The sequence below is a fragment of the Lepidochelys kempii genome, chromosome 6 (assembly GCF_965140285.1).
Source record: "Lepidochelys kempii isolate rLepKem1 chromosome 6, rLepKem1.hap1, whole genome shotgun sequence".
Lineage (NCBI taxonomy): Eukaryota > Metazoa > Chordata > Testudines > Cheloniidae > Lepidochelys > Lepidochelys kempii.
In genome coordinates this window covers 9,866,412-9,888,429 of record NC_136385.1, presented here as the reverse complement: position 1 = coordinate 9,888,429, position 22,018 = coordinate 9,866,412, and the positions used below count along the sequence as shown (strand labels likewise).

General features: G+C 45.0%; 1 pseudogene across 1 annotated transcript in view; it reads left to right on the top strand.

The window, feature by feature from the left end:
* Positions 1-21,468, top strand: part of LOC140912953 (uncharacterized) — a 46,467-nt pseudogene extending 24,999 nt beyond the window's left edge. The window contains exons 8-13 of the transcript XR_013635909.1: positions 11,725-11,979; positions 12,198-12,289; positions 12,856-12,982; positions 13,594-13,707; positions 14,095-19,444; positions 20,025-21,468. The product of XR_013635909.1 is annotated as an uncharacterized LOC140912953 (transcript). The remainder of the gene's footprint in view (positions 1-11,724; positions 11,980-12,197; positions 12,290-12,855; positions 12,983-13,593; positions 13,708-14,094; positions 19,445-20,024) is intronic.
* Positions 21,469-22,018: the final 550 nt, after the last annotated feature.

The window sequence follows — 22,018 nt, the reverse complement described above, 5'->3', positions numbered from 1 at the left end:
GTAATAATATTCCCCTACCTGGATGATTGTTTACTAAAAGGCCATACTTGGGCAGAGTCATTTGATATCACTCAACGGACAATCATTCTCTTTCTGAATCTAGGAATACAGATAAACAAAAATCAACCCTAATTCCTGTACAACAATTGGACTTCATTTGGGCCCACCTTGACTCTACAGAAGCCAAAGCATCAATACCAACAAAGAGATTTTTGACCATAACCAGCCTCATCTCTTCAGTGATGAATAGTCCACCTATCAGCACGTACCTGCCTCCAACTATGAGGTTGTTGGAGACCCCAGGGCATGGCCACTAGTTAAGTCGAGGGGATGGAAGGCCATAAGGGTCGAGGAAGTCTCCCTGCTGAAGGCCTAAGGGCTTCTTGTCAACCCCCCTTAATAGAACTCAGGCCTGGCTGGTTTGAGTAAGCTCTTTTGCTCTTAAAACAATGTTGCAGGTGTAGATAATGCCACATAGTGTAAGGTTTGCTGACGCCAAGTTAAAGATAACAGGAGAGACAGCTACAAGGCCAGACAGGATGTGCTGGTTGTTTAAGTTGCTAGGAATGCTTGTTAGAGGTTGCAGGAAATAAACATTGTTGTAACCCATATAAGGAAGGCAGAGTATTTGTGCAAAGCTTTGATTGGCCGATGTGTAGTGCAGTAGCATTAAGGAATATACAAGTGTGTGTAATGACTTGCTCTGGTGTGCAGGATTTGAGATTTCTCTCCCTGTACCTTTCTTTGGAATTCCAAATAAACTTTTCTGCTTCTCCATCCTGTTGTGTTTATTGGGTGACGCACACCGGGCAATGAACCACTGCTGTTGTTTTGCTGCTGGGCACTGGGTGCCGGCAACAAGGTCATATGGCGACAACCACATATGTGGTATGGCATGCGCATCTCTACATGTGCTACATTCAGGGTTGGCTCAGAACTTTATACATACCACACAAACACAGCCTAAACAGACGCCTGACAATGCCGACCAAAGACAAAGACACTCTACCTTGGTGAACACAACCCAACAATGCATGCTCATGGATTCCCTTCACTCAGGACCTACTTTTCATGATGTTCACAACCGCTACCTCCTTGATTGACTGGGGAGCTCACCTGGAATGTTAATAAATTCAAGGGCAGTGATCTCCCCTAGAAACACAATTACACATAAATCTACTAGAACTCTGTGTGGTTTTCAACCAATGTCTCCACTTCTTCCCCTTGATAAGGAACGAGATGGTACAAGTAATGACCAACAACATTGCCTGCATGTTCTATATAAATCATCAGGGAGGAGCCCAATCCCACCCCCTATGCACACATGCCATAAAACTGTGGAACTGGTGCATTTGATACAACATCAGCATCTCAGCCTCCTATCTTCCAGGCTGTCAGAACACAATAGTGGACACATTGAGCAGACAATTCTCCCAGAACATGAATGGGAACTGAACGATGTAGTCCCACAAAACATATTTCAACAATGGGGCAACCTATCCATCAACGTATTCACGACATCACAAAATCACAAATGACCACAATTTTGATCAAGAGCAGGTCTGGGACTGCGATTGCTAGGGGATGCCTTCCTCCTCAAATGGGATACAATACTTCACTACATGTTCCCACCAATACCACTTCTATCGAAGGTTATTCACAAAATACATACCGACAAAGTGAAGGTCATACTGATAGCCCCAACATGGCCACAACAGATTTGTTATGCTTACCTACTGTGGATGGCTGTCTGTACACTATGCACTTTCCCACTTTGGACGGACCTCCTCTCACAGGATGCCGGCCAGGTTCACCACCCAAACCTGGAGAGACTTCAGTTGAAGGTGTGGCTCCTACATGGTTCCCTCATGGGGAACTAGCCTGCTCGGAACAGGTTAAACATTTATTACTATACAGTAGGAGGACAACCACGCATAAGACTTACCTTCAGAAATGGAAGAGATTTTCCATATGGTGTCAGGTCAAACATGTTACTGCAATTTCTGCACTTGTGCCCTTGATCTTGGATTATCTCTTGGAGCTAAAACACTCGGGACTATCTACTACCACAATCAAAGTGCATTTTGCAGCAATTACTGTGTTCCACCACAAGATCGATGGAGCATCGTTATCTGCACATTCAATCACTAAATGTTTTCTAACGGGCATACAGAACATTTACCCTGAGGTACGCGCACCCTCGTCAACTTGAGATTTGAACCTGGTACTACGCTGCCTTACTGGGCTTCCATTCAAACCCTTAAGGATGTGTTCATTGACTCAACTATCCGTGAATGTAGCATTTTTAGTCACTGTCACTTCGGCCTGTCACCCCTCGGGTGAGACAGCGGCTCTTATGGCACATCCACCATCCACCATATTCTACAAGGACAAGGTCACCTTGAGACCATATCCAGAATTTGTACCCAAAATATCATCCTCCTTCCATATAAACCAACCAGTCCATCTTTCTGTATTCTTTCCCAAACCTCACGGGGAGTACACATGATGCTGTACTACATACCCTGGATGTACCATGGACTAGCGTTCTACCTTGATAGAACTAAGCCATTCAGAAGATCCCCGGTTTTTTCATTTCTGTCACAGAATGCTCTAAAGGATTGGCTATTTACACACAAAGACTATCAATATGGATCTCAGGGTGCATTCACCTCTGCTACCAACAAAACAATTTACAACAATCCCCAGCAGGGTTCAGAACTCATTCTACCAGATCTATAGCAACCTCAATAGCCTTTCTGAACAATGAACCACTCAAAGACATATGCAAAGCTGCTGCCTTGGCCTCTGAACATACATTCATAAAACATTACACAATTGACCAGACCTCAGGCTCAGATACACTTCTAGGCCTAGCAGTACTATCTTCAATCACCCCTTCCATCCACAGAGGGCACTGCTCTATGGTCACCTTAAGTGGAGCACCCACAGGGACAAACATCTCGAAGAACCTCAGTTACTGCAGCAGGTGAGTAACCTTCTCTTACTGTTTTCAAACTCTTATTAAAGTAAAGGGGGGAATGCGTAATAATCAGTGCAGATAGCAACTCTGCCAAAAGCGGATGCATCTTTATCTTAGTATTAAGTTGTTGTCTTGTTTTCAAATTATGTGTTGTCCTTTCTTGGAAGGGCATGGTTAAGGGTAGGAAGGCCTCTCATCCTGAATTAAACCAGATGGTTATCTTTTTGAGAGGTTTGTTCCCTGTTCAGTCCTGGGAACAAAACCAGATCTGATTTTGTCTGGTATTGGGTGGGGGACGACGGACTGCTCTCTCTGGATTTTAAAAATGGCACCCCTCTGCGCTGTGTTACCTCACATGTGGGGCAGGGCACTCTTAAAAATAGTGGCCGCCCATGCGGCATGATCTCGTACGCACCATGCATATGAGGTCATGTTGACGGGGCAGGTGGTGTGATCGTAAAGATGATGGCCCCCCATGCGGCATGACCTCACACGCATGCTGCCCCAACTCTTCTTGGAAGTACCAGAGTGTCCAAGAATTCCGAGAATAGTGTCCATGGGAGGTGTTAGTTGCAGTGTCCTAGTAAATCCTGTGATTTCTATGAGTGAGTATTACAGTATGTCTGGTGAATGAGAAGAAATAACCATAGAGGTGGTTCAATAAAAGATATTACCACACACCCCTGTCTCTAATAACCATAGAGCTACACAGTTCTAGAGAGGACCAGGCTATGCTGTAAGGGGAACTAAATAAAAAAGGAACTTCCTGTTCTCAGCTGTTTCCTCATTTGGAAAACCCAATGAGGTCTGAGTCTCATTGTGTACTGAGGGATTAAATCCTTGATCTCTTCTGGTAAAACCCTGAGGAGATCATGTTCTCCTCCCCCTCATGTGCTGGCAAGAGCGGTGAGTAGGGGTGTCTGGGATAAGAGGAAGGAGATGCCCCTGCAGCGGCAAGAGATCTCTGTCAGGAGGAAGTTGTGCCAGTGACAAAGGGATCAGAGCCTGAACCCTGCATAGGGGAGGTCTGTGCAGCTGAGTCCAGCATAGTTCCCCCAGCCCAGCCAGCTCCAGGGCAGCATTCTGGTGGGTGGGAAGGACCTGTGCACCTGAGTCCTGCAGGCTCCTCCCCACTCAGCCAGCTTCTAGAATGTAAAGAGGGGAGGTCTGTGCAGCCAGAGCCCAGGAGGGGCCCCTCCAACCCAGCCAGCAACTGTTCTGCAAAACATTTTTTTAAAAAGCCTTGTGAAACGCAAAAGGCCTTAAGTATCAGAGGGGTAGCCATGTTAGTCTGTATCCACAAAAACAATGAGGAGTCCGGTGGCACCTTAAAGACTAACACATTTATTTGAGCATAAGCTTTCGTAAAGTGGGTTTTTTACCCACGAAAGCTTATGTTCAAATAAATGTGTTAGTCTTTAAGGTGCCACTGGACTCCTCGTTGTTTTTACAAAAGGCCTTGTCCACACACACAAGGTGTAGTGCTTTAACAATACCAATACCAATATAAAGTGGTACAGCCCCACACCCTCCCCTCCACCCCCAGTCATTATTTTGTTACAAAAGTGCTTGTTCTTATGTAGGAAAGATGTACCAGTATAGTTATACTAGTGTAAGGAAGCTATATACTGGTATAACTGTCTCCATATTAGGAGATAACTACATTGGTAAGAAATAACACCACCAACTGAAATAGGTATAAAAGTACGGTATCTGTGTGTAGACTAGGCTTACGATCATGTCTACACTAGAAAACGTTTGCAGAAACTGGCAAAGCCTCCTAAAGTGCTTTTGCCACTATAGCTCAGACTAATTTTCCTCATGAAATAAACTATCTCAAACCAAATGGCAATTAACCAGGATGTTCAATGAAATAATTATAAAACTTTAAAACCATCACAACACAAAAAACGAAAAGCAAAGAATCAATCCTTCTCAATTCAATTTAAGCTTTTTTTTTTTTTTTTTTTTTTAAAAGCCTGTAAAACAATATATAGAAATAAAATGAGAAAAGGTAGGACGAAATTGATCCATTTAGGCCATAAAGAACATTAATTTCACAAAATTAATTTTTATTTCTGCTGCTGACCAGGCGAATAGAGCAACTACTCTTATAACTGAAATATTGAGATTGTCTCCACCAGAGAGCCTTGGCCAGTGAGCCTATGAGTGGAGACACAGCGTACACCAACAGAAGGAGTTTTTCCGCAACCATGTCTACCGCACCGCCTCAAATAACACTAGCTACACTATCAGAACCACCGTTCTGTCGGTGTTGGGGTGCCATTTCACCCATGTTGGCTGGGTGTGTGTGATTTTTTCCACTCACTCCTAGCCAGTATAGCTATGCTGGCAAAACTTTGCAGTGTAGACTAAGCCATCAGCACTACACATGAAATATTTGGCCCAGCTTATTAAACTCTACACTCAACTTGATGGCTTTTCTCTGTCTGTAATGTGATAGCTTTTGAACACCACATCTGATTAATTCGACAATATCAGGGAATGTTCTCTGCCTTGATACATTTTGGTGAAAATCAGAAAAATAGAAGGAGGAATATGGGTACACATGGAGCCCCTGGCATATGCTTAGCAGGCCCATTAACTTTTAAAAACTCTGAAATTATCTATAGATCAAAGAACCAGTTAATGGTTGCCATTAACCACTTCGGGCATAACAACACTCCCATTAGTATGTCCCAATGGAGTTTAAATATTGACACCCTGAATGACTTATCACCCAGACAAAGGAAAAGAAAGAATGGTGGGGCAGAATTGGAAGGCATGGAGGGGACAAAGAGCCCTGGACATGCGGGGGACAATGTGGGACCCTGGTATGGGGAATGGAGGCACACCGACCCCCAGGCATGTGGAAGTGAGGTGGCACGCTGGGCCCCTGATATGAGCGAAGGATTGGGGAAGGTTTATAGGGAGTCCCTGAAATAGAGTGGGATGGGAGGGGGGCACAAAGGAAGCTTGGGAAAAGGAGTGGAGGGATGTGTGTGCAGTGAGCTTGGCCAACAGAAGCAATGGAGTGTACCTTTGAGCCAATGAGGCAAAAGGCTTCTAAGCCTAGCTTGAAGGTGGCCCCTTAGTTCTCAGATCATAGAATCATAGAAATGTAGGGCTGGAAAGGACCTCAAGAGGTTATCTAATCCCATTTTTCTCAACCTTTTTTCATTTAAAGTTGCCTTTGGAAATTTCTAATGGAGCTGCAGACCCTTTTGGAAATCTATTGTCTCTATATATAGTTGACTTCTGTTTTCAGTCTAAGTCTTTTGCAGACCCCTTACACATAGTCTGAGGATCACCAGGAGTCCATAGACCGCAGGTGGAAAGCCACTGATCTAATCCATCCCTCATGCTGAGGCAGGACCAAGTAAACTTAGACCATCCCTGACTGGTGTTTGTGCAATCTGTTCTTTAAAACCTCCAATGATGGGGATTCCACAACTTCAGTAGTAACCTGTTTTGGGCCTTAACTATCCTTGTAGCTGGAAAGTTTTTTCTAATATCAAATCTAAATCTCCCTTGTAGAGTAAGCCAATTGCTTCTTCTCCTGTTTTCAGTGGACATGGAGAACAATTGATCACCATCCTCTTTATAGGAGTCCTTAGCATATTTGAAGACTATTATCAAGTTCACCTTCAGTTTCTTTTCTCAAGGCTAAACGTTCCAGATTTTTTAGCCTTTCCTCATAGGTCAGGTTTTCTGAATCTCTTACCATGTTATTTATTTATTTTGCTGTCCTCTGGCCCCTTTCCAATTTGTCTTAAAGTTTGGTACCTAAAACTGAACACTTTAAGAAAGTGACAGTAAATGAAAAAAATGTAAAATATAACACTGTAGAAATGACAAAGTTTCAAAAAAGAGTAGCTAATAAGGCAAATCTTTAATCCACATGAACAAAAAATGGATTGTCTCTTTCTCAATGTCAGTGTATCTCCCTTCCACACTAGCCAACCGCATCCTTTGAAAAGGAAAAGCTGGAAAGCTGTAGAGGCCCTCCATATCTCATCATTGCTTATTACTGAAAAAGAGTTAGTAACTCAGAGCTCTTCACTGGGTGGGGTGGGGGGAAAGGGAAGTTCCTTATTCCAGCATGTTCCTGTTGTAACAAGCAGACTCCAGGTGGTAGAGTTTGCTTTAAATGAAAAGCTTCCTGCTGAGAACGTCTTCAACAGAATAATTTCTTCAGTGTGACTGGTTGAAAATGGAGACGAGCTATAAAGTACCCTCCTCATTTGATGATCATTTTTTACTGAAAAAGGGGAAGTAGCTCAGGGCTCTGATGTGAATGAAGTAGGAACTTCTTTCCTCCAGCTGCAGACACAGAGCAGTAGAGTTTGCTTTAAGCTCAAAGCTTCCTGTGAAAGCTTCTAAAAAATTAATTTATTTGGTGCAATTGGTTGAAAACCAACTATATTTGAAAAGCGGTGGGTCCCTTGTAGAAAAGGTGTTTCCTGAGTTATGGAAGATTTTTACCCTACTAGAATCTCTTTGTTCCCCAGTCTCTAGAAACCATCAAGAAGAAACTCCATCAACTCAGAGACTCAGCGACAGTAAGAGGAACCGTCGGAGTTCATAGCTAGAGAAATAAAACTGTACGGACTAATCTCCTTTTAGTCACCATTCCGCCTAGTGATATTTACATCCAGACTTGCATTTCACACTGCTGTGCCTAGCAGAATGGGATCATGGTCCATGAGTAAACCTCCGAGGCACTGTGGTAATAAAAACTGCATTACATGTACACTTGTTGTAATAACTGGGGCCAGACAGGCCTACACCAACTGTGGGAAAATGGCTAAAATTTTTATAAAATATTCTAGGCACCTATAACAAATGCTAATGGGAAACAGTTTGAAAGGGAGACAGACAGATTGGGTTACTCAAAAGAAACAGGCCTTCTGATCTAACTCAAAGAGCGTGTAAAGATCATGTCTGGTAAACAAGAGGAATGTGGGATCAGAAATCAGTGGGGAAGCTTTTCCACGCAGCCACAGTTTTAAGTTTGTTTTAGCTACAAATGAAGTGAGTTGTAAATTCTTAGCTTTATTAACCTGTGAAGGGTTTAACTGTTATTTTGATAGCATCTAATCAAACAAGATTTGTAAATCCTATAACTCTAGGATTCTGTTAAGATTGTGTTTGGTAAACTGGAAGAGTAAACTGATCTTAACTAATCAATGGACCAAAATTAGTTAAGATTAATGTACATACTCAGTAGCTGAAAACTCTGGCAAACTAGCTATTGTTGTCCAAGTGTGTTTGACCTTGTTTTGGTTGGGCATGCAAAGCCATCTGCTAATGTTCTTATTTGAAAAATCAGAGGCTTTTATAATTTTGTTTGATAATTATTACTGGTTTTGAAATCTTTTTACAAATGCTTTGTTTCTCATTTTCTTTTGTGTATTTTAAGGTTTGTAGTTTCTCTAACTGGTAATAACTTTGAACCTTCAACATAAAGGCATTTTTAAGCAAAATGCAAAATGCAAAAGTGATAAAATAAAGTGTTTTCAATTGTTAAAGGTTAAGTTGCTAAAGCAAACTTCTGCTCAGACAACATCATGAGTAGCTCTTTTTTAACTGAATGCCAGCTGAATTCAAAGCTACTACTGCATTGACTATACATTGAGATTCAAACCTTTGGAAAGGGCTGTTGCAGCCCCCAAGATTTTTGTGATTGGAAAAACAAAACATATCGGTGGTTGTTTTTGTGTATGTGAATCAGCACAGTTCTAGTGATTCAGATTAGATCTCGGGGCGGGGTGGGGGGCTAAATTGCCTCAGTTGCCGTGAAATGTTGGTGGGCAAGGTCTATCATAGACTAAAATGTTGGTGTATTTTAACTATCTTTGGGTGTAGCAAATGGCTCATGGATGTACATGTGGCTAAGGAACATTAGCTGGCTGCTTCTTTTTAAAAGGAGGAAATATATAGGGGTAAAAATGCCACTAGGGCTAAAATTTCTGCAAGTCAGGAAATTTTACCACTTGTGCATGACATTTTCACGGTTCATGACATGTGCAGCTTTAAATATGGAAGAGGTGGGGGATGGGATTGGGAGAGTTTTTTGATCTTTACCCAATCTGGGCATTCAGTCAAAATGTGATAAGAATAGTGTGTTTCTAAACATCTCAAGACAGAGAACAGCAGCACTGCTAAAATTGTTTTAGGTGTAAATAAAGTGAGTTGTCAGTTCTTATCTTTATTAACATGAGAAAAGTTCATATGTCATCTAATCAAAGAAGATTTGAAAATCCCAATTTTGGGATGAGGAATTTGCAAACCTTACAATACAACCAAGTACCTTTTCCTTTTTTCTGTTTCTCCAAGAGCTGGGTTGCAAGTAAGAGTCAGCATGTGAGACAGAACTGCATTTTCTATCTTTGTTGTTCTTTCCTCTTCCTTTTTCTGTGCGTTTATCTTGTTCTGTCTTCAAGGAAGCAAGATCAGACTTTAACAATAGAAACAACAGCTCCAGCCCATTTCATCTAACTTCTTCTCCTTTCCCCCCCACAAAAAGGAATGTTGTTACCATCCATAACACCATCCAAAGGACTTCTGAACAGAGTTTCCTCCTCCCCCCTTTTCTAAAAACATTCTACAGCTAAAGGAAAAATGGAATAAGGGATACAGTTGAAACGAAAGCCTTGCTTAATACTTTATATTTCAAATGGCTTAACTGTTTTTTTCTTTTTTTTTCTGTTCTTTTCGTAAAAGGTTAAAAAACTTTTAATGCTGGTTATTGCCATGGCACTTAGCAGGCTGAAGGTTACTGGCCTAGTGGATAAAGGGGAAGCACTAGACATGACATATCTCAGTTTTAATTGGGCTTCTGACACAGTCCCAGATAACATTATCATGTGTAAACGAGTGAAATGTGGTTTGGATGAAATTACTATAAGGTGGATGAAAAAATTATTCAAAGAGTAAAAATTACTCAGAGTAAATGTCAATGGTTTGCTATCAAACTGGGAGGGTGCATCAAGTGGGGTTCTGCAGGGGTCAGTCCTGGGTCCAATACTGTTAAGAAAAGCTTCCTAGCTAGAAGGGTAGTTTAGCTGTGAAATAATCTTCCATGGGAAGCTGTGGAATCCCCATCATCATAGGCTTGTAAGAACAGGTTGGACAAACACCTGTCACGGGTGTTCTAGGAGGTTTATTTGGTCCTTCTTCAGTGCAGGGGACTGGACTGGATGACCCTTTGAGGCCCCTTCCCGCCCTACATGTCTATGATTCTGTGAAATGCAAGTGAGAAATTAAAGCATCCTATGTTATGCTTAGGTAGTTTTATCTTTGGCATGTATAACCTTGCGATTCCAGTTGTGAATGCAAAGTCAGTCTAACCTCCTTACAACTGGAGTATTAATTAGATTCAACAAGGAATTTTGGGGTTATTTACTAGAACTACCCCTTTAAGTTATTGCTTCTGTAAAGTTTAGTTTAAGGTAAAAATCTTCCAGGCAAAAGAAACAGTGAAAAAGCAAGAGCACCAGCTATACTTCTTGGTGCGCAGCTAAGAGCTTATTGTACTCTAAAAGAGGAACTAAGGCCTTGTCTCCACTTAAAACTTATGCCGGCATCAGTATGTCAGTCAGGGCTGAAAAACCATACACCCTCAGCAACATGGCTATGCTGACAAAACCCTCAGTGTGAACACAGCTATGCTGAAAGAAAAATGCTGCTAACGGCATAGCTAATGCTGTTTGGGGAGGTGTTCACTTGCCATCAGAAAAACTTCTGTCAGTGTACATTGTGTCTACACTAGGGGGCCATCCTGGCTCCAGCATAGACTCTGGAGTGTAGACAGCGCTATTTTTCTGACAGTCTCTGTGAGGCTATGGAAGTGAGAGTGACAGACAGCATTGCTTTTAAACTAGTCAGTGCAATCTAAATTTCTCCCTAGCTGAAATGGGAAATTAAAGATTGCCGCCCTCTGGCCAATGTCTTCAGACAAAAGCACCAAGGGAATTCGTAAAGATTTACTCCATACCTTGGTTATGCTAGCATGGTTTGGAAATTACTACTCACTAAGTAAGAGATGGCTTAGCAAACACACACCCTTGTCCAAATGATCGATGTGAAATGTAAAATAAAACATGTCTTGCTTGAGTTTTGAGGGTCAAAACCTTTTAGATCTGAATGTGACAAATACATCCTGTAAGAGGAACAGTTAAATCTGCATATGGGAGAAGTTCAAACAAAAAGGTTTCCATTGAATAAAATTCTGTTAATTCAGACTCATGAGAAAATTGGATACCCCTTTGAGTGATGCCCCTCAAATATAGAGAGATTATGTTACAAGGGAAGCTCTTTGGGAATCGAATGTCATTTTTCTTTCTCTTTGTACAGCAACTAATACAATGGGATCCTGGCCCATGACTAGGACTTTTGGGCTCTAGGGTAATACCAATAAATAATAATAATGTTCATTAAAAAGCAAAAAAATAACTACCTGCAGGAGTGCAATTCTGATCTGATATTCCTAGGTGCCATGACTAGTCCAAGAAAAGGCAGAATTGAGGTAACATCACCTAAGTGTGGAAAGGGTTCACTAGGAAGAATAAAGGCGCACAGGAAGGAAGAAGGCTTGATCTGGGCAGAAGGCTACAAGCAAGAAATACAAAACTGAGGGCTCTGCTCTAGTCATCAATGGGCAGAACCCAACTAATATTGGTGAAAACTGGAAGATGGAAATGTGGGGGGACACAGAGCCCCTTTCATGTGTGTGGCAGGCCCATCAGCTTTCAATAACTCTGTTTAGTAGGGAATCTGAGAGCTACTTGTCACTGCCCCCCAGTAAATACCTTTGTCCCTCACACAGAGCTATAAACAAATATGTTTCCCAGGTCTCCGTTTGTGTGATCGGAAGAGAAGGGATTTCTTAGATGATGGAGCCCCTGTCCAGTGCAAGGTTACAGAGGTTCCACCACCAGGACCACAGCTGAACTGTGACCTCAGAGAGAAGCTGCAGTATTCACGGCAACTAGGTAAGTTGTGTGTGGGGATGCATGTGGTGTTGGGGAGCATGGATAGCACAGTAGGGAGGGGAGTCCCTGAGGCAACCTGTATGAAATCATCAGCACAGCATTTGGTTGTCTAGTGGTGTGTGAAGGGTGTGTGGTTCCCTGTTCCTAGTAGAGTCGTGAGGTCCAGGTGTGTCTGTGTCTGTGTGGATCCCTCTAACGGTATCTTTATCATCCTTTAGACCTACCTGGACCTCATCTTTCTGCTCCTCATGATAAGGGGAATGAAGGAGACCAGGATATAGTGGTCTTGCTCCATAGGTTTGGCTTTACGGTGAGTGGTGAAATGATCTGCACTGTTCTTCCTGCCGGGCTGTGCTGTTTCCTTGTCTGTCCTCGCTCATTCCTCCCACTTCCTCCCGCTCCTCCATCGTTCACCAGCCTTTCCAACTTTCCTTCTTCCCCATCAATAAAATAACCACACCGCTTTTTTGGGAGGTGCCTTGTGCATGTGCAGCTCCTTCCACATCCTGGATAGCTCACTTCATGCCCCTCCAGGTAGCCAGGCTTTGCCCCTGGCTGTTCATTCCGTTACTGAGCGGTGAGGCTATCGCAGGAACAGCATGTGCTGAGTGGGGCTCCCTTGTGGATCCAGGGGCTTGCTTCAGTGGCCTGGGTTGGGACTAAGAGCCCTGTAGGGATGGGGAGCTTTAAGGGCAGGCTGAGTCTGGCATCTCTTGCTGTGTGGAGGAGGTTGGGATAGTGGGAAAATGGGGTTCCTCCCCCCAGAATGCTGCATTGACAGTGATGGCTTTGCCCTTTGCTGCTCAGCTTATGTTTGAGTGGTGAGATTGTGGCCAGAGCAGGCAGGTGCTGAGTGGAGGACACGTGTCATTTCAGATGCCAGTGACGTTTGAGGAGGTGGCCGTGTACTTCTCTGAAGATGAATGGGCTCTTTTGGGTGAAAAGCAGAGGGAACTCTACAGAGATGTCATGCAGGAGAATTACGAGACTCTCCTCTCATTGGGTGAGCAGTTGCTATAATCCCCATAGTGTAGACATGACTTAAATCTTCTATGAGGAACACAGCCCATTTCCCACCAGACAATACGCTTGCCAAAAGATGATACTGAATGTTTGACAACCTATATGGATTATGTCTTTCCTCTTCATTCCAAGATTTTCTTTGCTGTTCTTTGTTGTTAAGTGATCAATGTAGGATTCATACAAGGTTCATGCGCTTGGCAACATTCAGGGCACACCCGGAGTGTTGGTATAGGAGCTGTGCACACACAGCTCTTCTCAAGGGCATGAACCTTGGAATCTCGCCCAGATGACATGAACCGTGGGAAGCCTCCCAGGACTGGGCTCAAGGCCCGAGAGCAAGGAATGCGGTAGATAGAAATTGGTAAATAAGAATGTTAAACAAAGCCAGTGTATTCCTTTTATCTGTTGGAGAATGTAATGCGCAGGGGGAGAGAAAGAATAAAGGGGAAGGTGGAAAGCTGACAGGCAGAAGTCGGTTGGCAGACCAGCTCGCTTGCTTGCTAAAAGCTCTGTGCTGTCTTGTATTTGAACTGCAACAGATCGACAAATACTTGACAAGTTGTGTTGCATGTACCTCTTTCCAATAAGCAGGGTTTCCTGTTGCTAAACCAGATGTGCTGTCCCAGATGGAGCAAGGGGAAGAGCCATTGTTCCCAGATCTCCAGGGCTCTGAGGAAAGGGAGAACCCAAGAGGCACTAGCACTGGTGAGGAATGAGTGACACCAACCGGGAAACCATCTGGGGCTGAGGGAAAAGCTGGGATCCCAGCAAACCCACTAAGGACTGCTCCTGTTCTGTCTTATCTCATCTCACTCCCTATTGTGTCCTGTCCTCAGGGAAGGAGTCACCCCTGGCTCCCACTTGTCCTGCCTGACCCCTGGCAGAAGCCTTTTCCTCCCCCAGCCTTTTTCTTAAGGTTCAGATGGGACTTTGAGCCAAAACTGGCCCCTCCTCATTCCTCTAGGGAAACATTAGGGAAATTTGCTTCCTGTCCGTCAGGTTTTCTGATCAGTGACAAATCCCTTTGCTGCCCCCTCTGCACCCAGCACAGGCAATGAATCACATCTGGATTCTCTCTCTCTCTCCCACCAGGTGCTGGGACGGTGAGTGAGAAGGAGAAAAAAGCCCCAAAAGTAGTATCTACAGGAGCAGAACCACAAAGGTTGTTCTCAGGGAGACTCTGTTGCCTTGAATGGGGAGATGCCAGTGAGAGTCAGGGCAGGACAGGGAGGCACTGGGAAGACCCTCCAGGCAGGAGTAAATCCACTCATAGCAAAAGAAGTTTAGAGAAATCCAAAGACACCAGCACCCACCAGACAGCCTGCACGGGGAAGAGCCCAAACACAGGTACTGAACCTGGTGAAAGTTTCAATAAATGCTCACTCCTCGTTAAGCATTGTCAGCAAACTTGTGCAGAAAAGAGTGCCTACAAGTGTAATGAATGTGTCCAAAGCTTTTCTCAACAACAGTGCCTTCAGATACATCTGAGAATTCATACAGAGGAGAGACCCTATAAATGTAATGAATGCGGGAAAAGCTTCAGACACAAGACAAGCCTTGTTCTTCACCGTTACACAGTTCACAAGTTGGAGAGACCCCGTAAGTGTCCAGTGTGCGGCCAGCTCTTTATCCTGAGAGAGAGATTTATTCAGCATCAGAGAATCCACAACGAAGAGATGCATAGGAGGTTTAATGATGGGATTGTGAGTGAGAACAAGGATGAGCATCCTCAACAGAAAAAGCCAGTGGGAGCGAAGACTCATGAGGCATCTCAGAGATGTGAACTGGCAGATGCTGGTAAGAGTCGGGGCAGGAGAGGACAGCAGCGAGCTTACCCTGCAGGGGGGAAAGACTGTGAATCCGCTGTATGTGAAGGAAGTTCTAAGAAATTGAACCGCACCATTGCCTACCAGGGAACTAAGGTGGGAGCACAGCTGAATACACAAAGTAATAGTAAGAGAAGCTTTAGTAGCTGCACAGCCCCTGACCTGCATCAGAAAATCCACCCAGATGAGAAACGACACAGCTGTGCTGAGTGTGGGAAAAGCTACCGCCGGAACTCACACCTCCGAAGGCATCAAAAAAGCCACACGGGAGAGAAACCTTATGTATGTGCTGACTGTGGGAAGAGCTTTGGACGGAAGTCGATACTCAGTAAACACCTACGGACGCACAAAGAGGAGAAACCCTATAGCTGTGCTGGCTGTGAAAAAAGGTTCAGTGAGAGCTCATACCTTGCTCTGCATCAGAGAATCCACACAGGAGAGAAACCCTATCAGTGTCCTGACTGTGACAAAAGCTTCAGGCTGAAAGGGGACCTTTCCAGTCACTGTAGAACCCACACGGGGGAAAAACCCCATAAATGCACTGAATGTGGGCAAGGCTTTGGGCGGAAATCAACCCTGACTAAGCACCTGAGGATCCATACTGGGGAGAGGCCCTATAAATGTCCTTATTGTGAAAAAAGCTTTCGTCAGAAGTTCACCCTTTCCCAGCATCAGTTAGTGCATCTTGAAGAGAGACCTCACAAATGAACTGAATGTGGGAAAAGCTTTCATCAGAAATTCACCCTTAGCCAGCCACAGTCAGTGCACCAGGGATAGAGACCTCACAAATGTACCGAATGTGGGAAAAGCGTCAATCAAAAACAAAAGCTTGTTATACCCTTGGTAAACCTCCATGTGAAAAAGAAACCCAATAGAGCAAGTGTAACTTCAGATTACATTATCTGTAGCAGCGCAATAGGGACTCCACATGTGATATAAAACAGTGGTGTGGTACTTTCTTTGCTTGGAGAGCGGCACTTAAGTACAAGATGTAAGAAGGATGGGCGAGAAGTATTGGCTTATTTATGATGACAGATATGAGATTCAGATGGGGAAAGGAGCTGGTGAAGGTAGGAACAGATCCTTTGGCGGGGTGTGGGGGTTAGTTGGAATTGCAAGGTAATGGAGTTGAATCTTGTGGGAGGACTGATCATAAGGGCACAGTGGCAGGAACCAAGAGCAGAGAGTGGCTGGTAACGGAGATACGGATCATTTAAAAACTGGGATGTTGCACAAGGAGGAATACTTGTACACGCGTGTGTGCGCATTTGTGTATCTTTTAGGGCTTGTCTATATGAGGAGTTCTACCAGTATAATTATGCCACTCTGGTTATACTGGTACAATTTCCCATGTGGACACTTTTATTCTGGAATAAGTATATCCATATGGGGAGTGAGAGATATATAATTACAGTTGTATATGGCCTGTAAAATTCCCCATGCAGACAAACCGTTAATGAGGGAAGATTAAAGGTGACTGCTGAGCAGAAGTAAGTCAGTCATGCTCCACCCCCACAGCAGCCTACCATGCCACTGTGGGTCTGTCTACACAGCAAGTAGCAGTAAGTGTCAGAACCTAGGTCAATGGACTCGGGCTCACTCTACAGCTTTAACAATAGCTGTGAGATGTTTTAGCTCGGGCTGGAGCTTGGGCTCCGTGGGTCTCAGCGCCCGGGTTGACACACTTGGGCTTGAGGAGCTCACGCTATGGCGCTAAAAATAGCGGCGAGACCTGGCTAATCAGCCTAGGGTCCCAGCCCAAGCTGCAATGTCTACACAGCTCTTTTTAGCACAGTAATTCAAGGTCAAGTCTGTTGACCCACACTCTGAGACTTGCTGCTGCTGGCTGCTCCTCACTGTGTAGACATACCCTAGCTGGCTAGTAGCACTATTGGCTAAAAATAAACTCCCTTTCACAAAACATATGGTTAATAATAACAACAGGATTCCAGGGGGAGCCAACAGGGGAGGTATGCTGCCTGAGCTCCAAGCTTCTTGCTCCTTGTTATACCCCACAGAATGTGTTCAAAATAATAGAAATCCTACTATAAATGTAGTTAATTTAGGTTGATATCAATGCACCATCTGCTAAGGGATCCCTGGATAAGAGTTTGGACCTCTCCTCTTCTCCAGTAATGGAGCAGGCCTGCAAAAAGTAAAAGCTATCTGAGAGCCCATGTCAGGCAGAGATGGAGATGCAGGAAGAAGCTCCAGATAGAATCCTGAGCAAACCTTGCAGGTGCTTCAGTAGATCTCTGAAGAACAACGTCAGCTGATATTGCTGATGTGAAAAAGACCACTGCAGCTCATCAAACAAGCCTATGAAGGCTCTCAAGGAGAGTGGGGCAAGTTGAGGCCCATGTGTCTGCACTGGAAGACTCTGTAACAGCCAGTAACTCCTCCTCAAATCAGCAAATGCAGAGAATTAGAGCCCTACAGGAGAGAGTCAACTATCAGGAGGCAGATCAAGATATAATAATTTGCATTTGGTTGCCTTTCTGGAGGGCTTTAAAAAAGGTAAGTCTAGAAATTCCTAAATAAGGCTACCCCAGAATTCTTAAAACCCCCTTTGGGAACTGATTTTGAAATTGAGAGGGAGCACCGTTCCGTTGTTAGCCCCGAAGCCCCCAGCAGATGTGAGACCAAGACCTTTCCTCATTTTTTAATGATGAAGTTTTTAAAATGTGGCACCAGACAGTTATCCTGCATAAGGCTTGGGAATTGAAATGGGGCAGCAAGAGCATCATGGTGTTCTGTCTACACTCAGCAGGTGGCAGGGGGAAGGGCCCAGTTCAATAAGGCCATGAACAAGCATACAAGGCCGATGACATACTACATTTAATTTCCGGCCAGATTTCAGACTAAGACTGAAGGATAATGCCACAGTTTTGGCACAGCAACAGAAGCTAAGAAATGTATGGATTCTCTGTGAGGGACTCTCTTCTGATCAGCACCCCAGAGACTGATCCTCTCTTTTACACTTCAAGGCATAGACTAGTCCTTATTCTGCTCCACCCCCAATGTCTGTATTTAAGATAGAAGGAAGGTATTCTTTGCTTGGTCTGTTTTACTGGAAACAATTTTTGAGGCTGCTTTTTTCTTTAAGACTTCTGCCTCCCCCACTGAGTATATAAGAAGTCGGGGTCTATAAAACTGTACCTGGAATTACCAATGCCAGTGGTATGTGATTATCCAGATCCACAGTGAAACCAATGACCCCATCTGCTAGGAAGGACTATGAAGGTGAAACATTTACTTGATGCATAATAATTTATACCTCCCTTGGACTGGGACTGAATCTTATGATAGTGAGCATCTGTGTAATGTGGACAGTACATGCTGGTTCATGCTGCTTGCTTTTGCTTAACAGTTACCCTGTGAGACATGAGAAGGGAATTGCAGCTCTCTGTACGGCAATTTGCTGAATCCTTCTTTCTCACTGAAACACGCCCTTCCCCAATCTGGATCTGTATAAATGGCCTCACTCTCCTCTGCAGATTTATTTCCCTCTCCTATGCCCCCTACCCCATTTTGTAAATTATTGTTAGCTGGCCTCACCTCTTGATTTTCCATCCCTTTTGCCATATCACCTCAATTTAGGTTATTGTTGATTGTTAATGATTCAAGTTACATCTATTGTGTTTATACTCTGAGCCCTGGTCTACACTAGGAGTTGAGGTCGAATTTAGCAGCGTTAAATCGATATAACCCTGCACCCGTCCACATGACGAAGCCCTTTTTTTCGACTTAAAGGGCTCTTAAAATCTATTTCCTTACTCCACACCCAACAAGGGGATTAGCACTTAAATCGGCCTTGCCGGGTCGAATTTGAGGTATTGTGGATGCAATTAGATGGTATTGGCCTCCAGGAGCTATCCCAGAGTGCTCTATTGTGACCACTCTGGCCAGCACTCTCAACTCAGATACACTGGCCAGGTAGACAGGAAAAGGCCTGCGAACTTTTGAATTTCAATTTCCTGTTTGCATGGTCACCTGCAGCTTACCACGCTGGCCAGAGCTCATCAGCAGAGGTGACCATGCAGAGCTCATTGGCAGAGGTGACCATGATGGAGTCCCAGAATCGCAAAAGAGCTCCAGCATGAACCGAACGGGAGGTACGGGATCTGATTGCTGTATGGGGAGAAGAATCCGTGCTATCAGAACTCCGTTCCAGTTTTCGAAATGCCAGAACATTTGTCAAAATCTCCCAGGGAATGAAGGACAGAGGCCATAACAGGGACCCAAAGCAATGCCGCGTGAAACTTAAGGAGCTGAGGCAAGCCTACCAGAAAACCAGAGAGGCAAATGGCCGCTCCGGGTCAGAGCCCCAAACATGCCGCTTTATGATGAGCTGCGTGCCATTTTAGGGGGTTCAGCCACCACTACCCCAGCCGTGTTGTTTGACTCCTTCAATGGAGATGGAGGCAACACAGAAGCAGGCTTTGGGGATAAGGAAGATGATGATGATGAAGTTGTAGATAGCTCACAGCAAGCAAGCGGAGAAACCGGTTTTCCCGACAGCCAGGAACTGTTTCTCACCCAGGACCTGGAGCCAGTACCCCCCGAACCCACCCAAGGCTGCCTCCCGGACCCGCCAGGCGGAGAAGGGACCTCTGGTGAGTGTACCTTTTAAAATACTATACGTGGTTTAAAAGCACGCATGTTTAATGATTAATTTGCCCTGGCATTTCCGGCTCTCCTGGATGTACTCCCAAAGCCTTTGCAAAAGTTTCTGGGGAGGGCAGCCTTATTCCACCCACCATGGTAGGACACTTTACCACACCAGGCCAGTAGCACGTACTTGGGAATCATTGTAGAACAAAGCATTGCAGTGTATGTTTGCTGGCGTTCAAACAACATTCGTTCTTTATCTCTCTGTGTTATCCTCAGGAGAGTGATATCATTCATAGTCACCTGGTTGAAATAGGGTGCTTTTCTTAAGGGAACATTCAGAGGTGCCTGTTTCTCCTGGGCTGTTTGCCTATGGCTGAACAGAAATATTCCCCACTGTTAGCCACGGGGAGGGGGGAGGGGCTAGTCACGTGGTGGGGGAAGGCAAAATGCGACCTTGGAACGAAAGCACATGTGCTGTGTATGTAATGTTAACAGCAAGGTTTACCCTGAAAGAGCATACCCATTGTTCTATAAAATGTGTCTTTTTAAATACCACTGTCTCTTTTTTTTTTCCTCCACCAGCTGCATGTTTCAAGGATCACAGGATCTTCTCCTTCCCAGAGGCTAGTGAAGGTTAGACGGCGAAAGAAACGCACTCATGATGAAATGTTCTCTGAGCTCATGCTGTCCTCCCACACTGACAGAGCACAGACGAATGCGTGGAGGCAGACAATGTCAGAGTGCAGGAAAGCACAAAATGACCGGGAGGAGAGGTGGTGGGCTGAAGAGAGTAAGTGGAGGGCTAAAGAGAGGGCTGAAGCTGAAAGGTGGCGGCAGCATGATGAGAGGAGGCAGGATTCAATGCTGAGGCTGCTGGAGGATCAAACCAATATGCTCCAGCGTATGGTTGAGCTGCAGGAAAGGCAGCAGGAGCACAGGCCGCCGCTACAGCCCCTGTGTAACCAACCGCCCTCCTCCCCAAGTTCCATAGCCTCCTCACCCAGACGCCCAAGAACGTGGTGTGGGGGCCTCTGGCCACCCGACCACTCCACCCCAGAGGATTGCCCAAGCAAGCAACAGAAGGCTAGCATTCAATAAGTTTTAAAGTTTTAAACTTTTAAAGTGCTGTGTGGCCTTGTCCTTCCCTCCTCCACCACCCCTCCTGGGCTACCTTGGTAGTTATCCCCCTGTTTCTGTGATGAATGAATAAAGAATGCATGAATGTGAAGCAACAATGACTTTATTGCCTCTGCAAGTGGTGATCGAAGGGAGGAGGGGAGGGTGGTCAGCTTACAGAGAAGTAGAGTGAACCAAGGGGCGGAGGGTTTCATCAAGGAGAAACAAACAGAATTTTCACACCGTAGCCTGGCCAGTCATGAAACTGGTTTTCAAAGCTTCTCTGATGCGCACCGCACCTCCTGTGCTCTTCTAACCGCCCTGGTGCCTGGCTGTGCGAAACCAGCAGCCAGGCGATTTGCCTCAACCTCCCACCCCACCATAAACGTCTCCCCCTTACTCTCACAGATATTGTGGAGCCCACAGCAAGCAGTAATAACAGTGGGAATATTGGTTTTGCTGAGGTCTAAGCAAGTCAGTAAACTGCACCAGCGCGCCTTTAAACGTCCAAATGCACATTCTACCACCATTCTGCACTTGCTTAGCCTGTAGTTGAACAGCTCCTGACTACTGTCCAGGCTGCCTGTGTATGGCTTCATGAGCCATGGCATCAAGGGGTAGGCTGGGTCCCCAAGGATAACTATAGGCATTTCAACATCCCCAAACGGTTATTTTCTGGTCTGGGAAGAAAGTCCCTTCCTGCAGCTTTTGAAACAGACCAGAGTTCCTGAAGATGCGAGCGTCATGTACCTTTCCCGGCCATCCCACGTTGATGTTGGTGAAACGTCCCTTGTGACCCACCAGAGCTTGCAGCACTATTGAAAAGTACCCCTTGCGGTTTATGTACTCGCCGGCTTGGTGCTCCGGTGCCAAGATAGGGATATGGGTTCCGTCTATGGCCCCACCACAGTTAGGGAATCCCATTGCAGCAAAGCCATCCACTATGACCTGCACATTTCCCAGGGTCACTACCCTTGATATCAGCAGATCTTTGATTGCGTTGGCTACTTGCATCACAGCAGCCCCCACAGTAGATTTGCCCACTCCAAATTGATTCCCAACTGACCGGTAGCTGTCTGGCGTTGCAAGCTTCCACAGGGCTATTGCCACTCGCTTCTCAATTGTGAGGGCTGCTCTCATCTTGGTATTCTTGTGCCTCAGGGCAGGGGAAAGCAAGTCACAAAGTTCCATGAAAGTGCCCTTATGCATGCAAAAGTTTCGCAACCACTTGGAATTGTCCCAGACCTGCAGCACTATGCGGTCTCACCAGTCTGTGCTTGTTTCCCGAGCCCAGAATTGGCATTCCACAGCATGAACCTGCCCCATTAGCAGCATGATGCCCACATTGCCAGGGCCCGTGCTTTGAGAGAAGTCTGTGTCCATGTCCTCATCACTCACGTCACCGCACTGACATCGCCTACTCGCCCGGTATCGCTTTGCCAGGTTCTGGTGCTGCATAT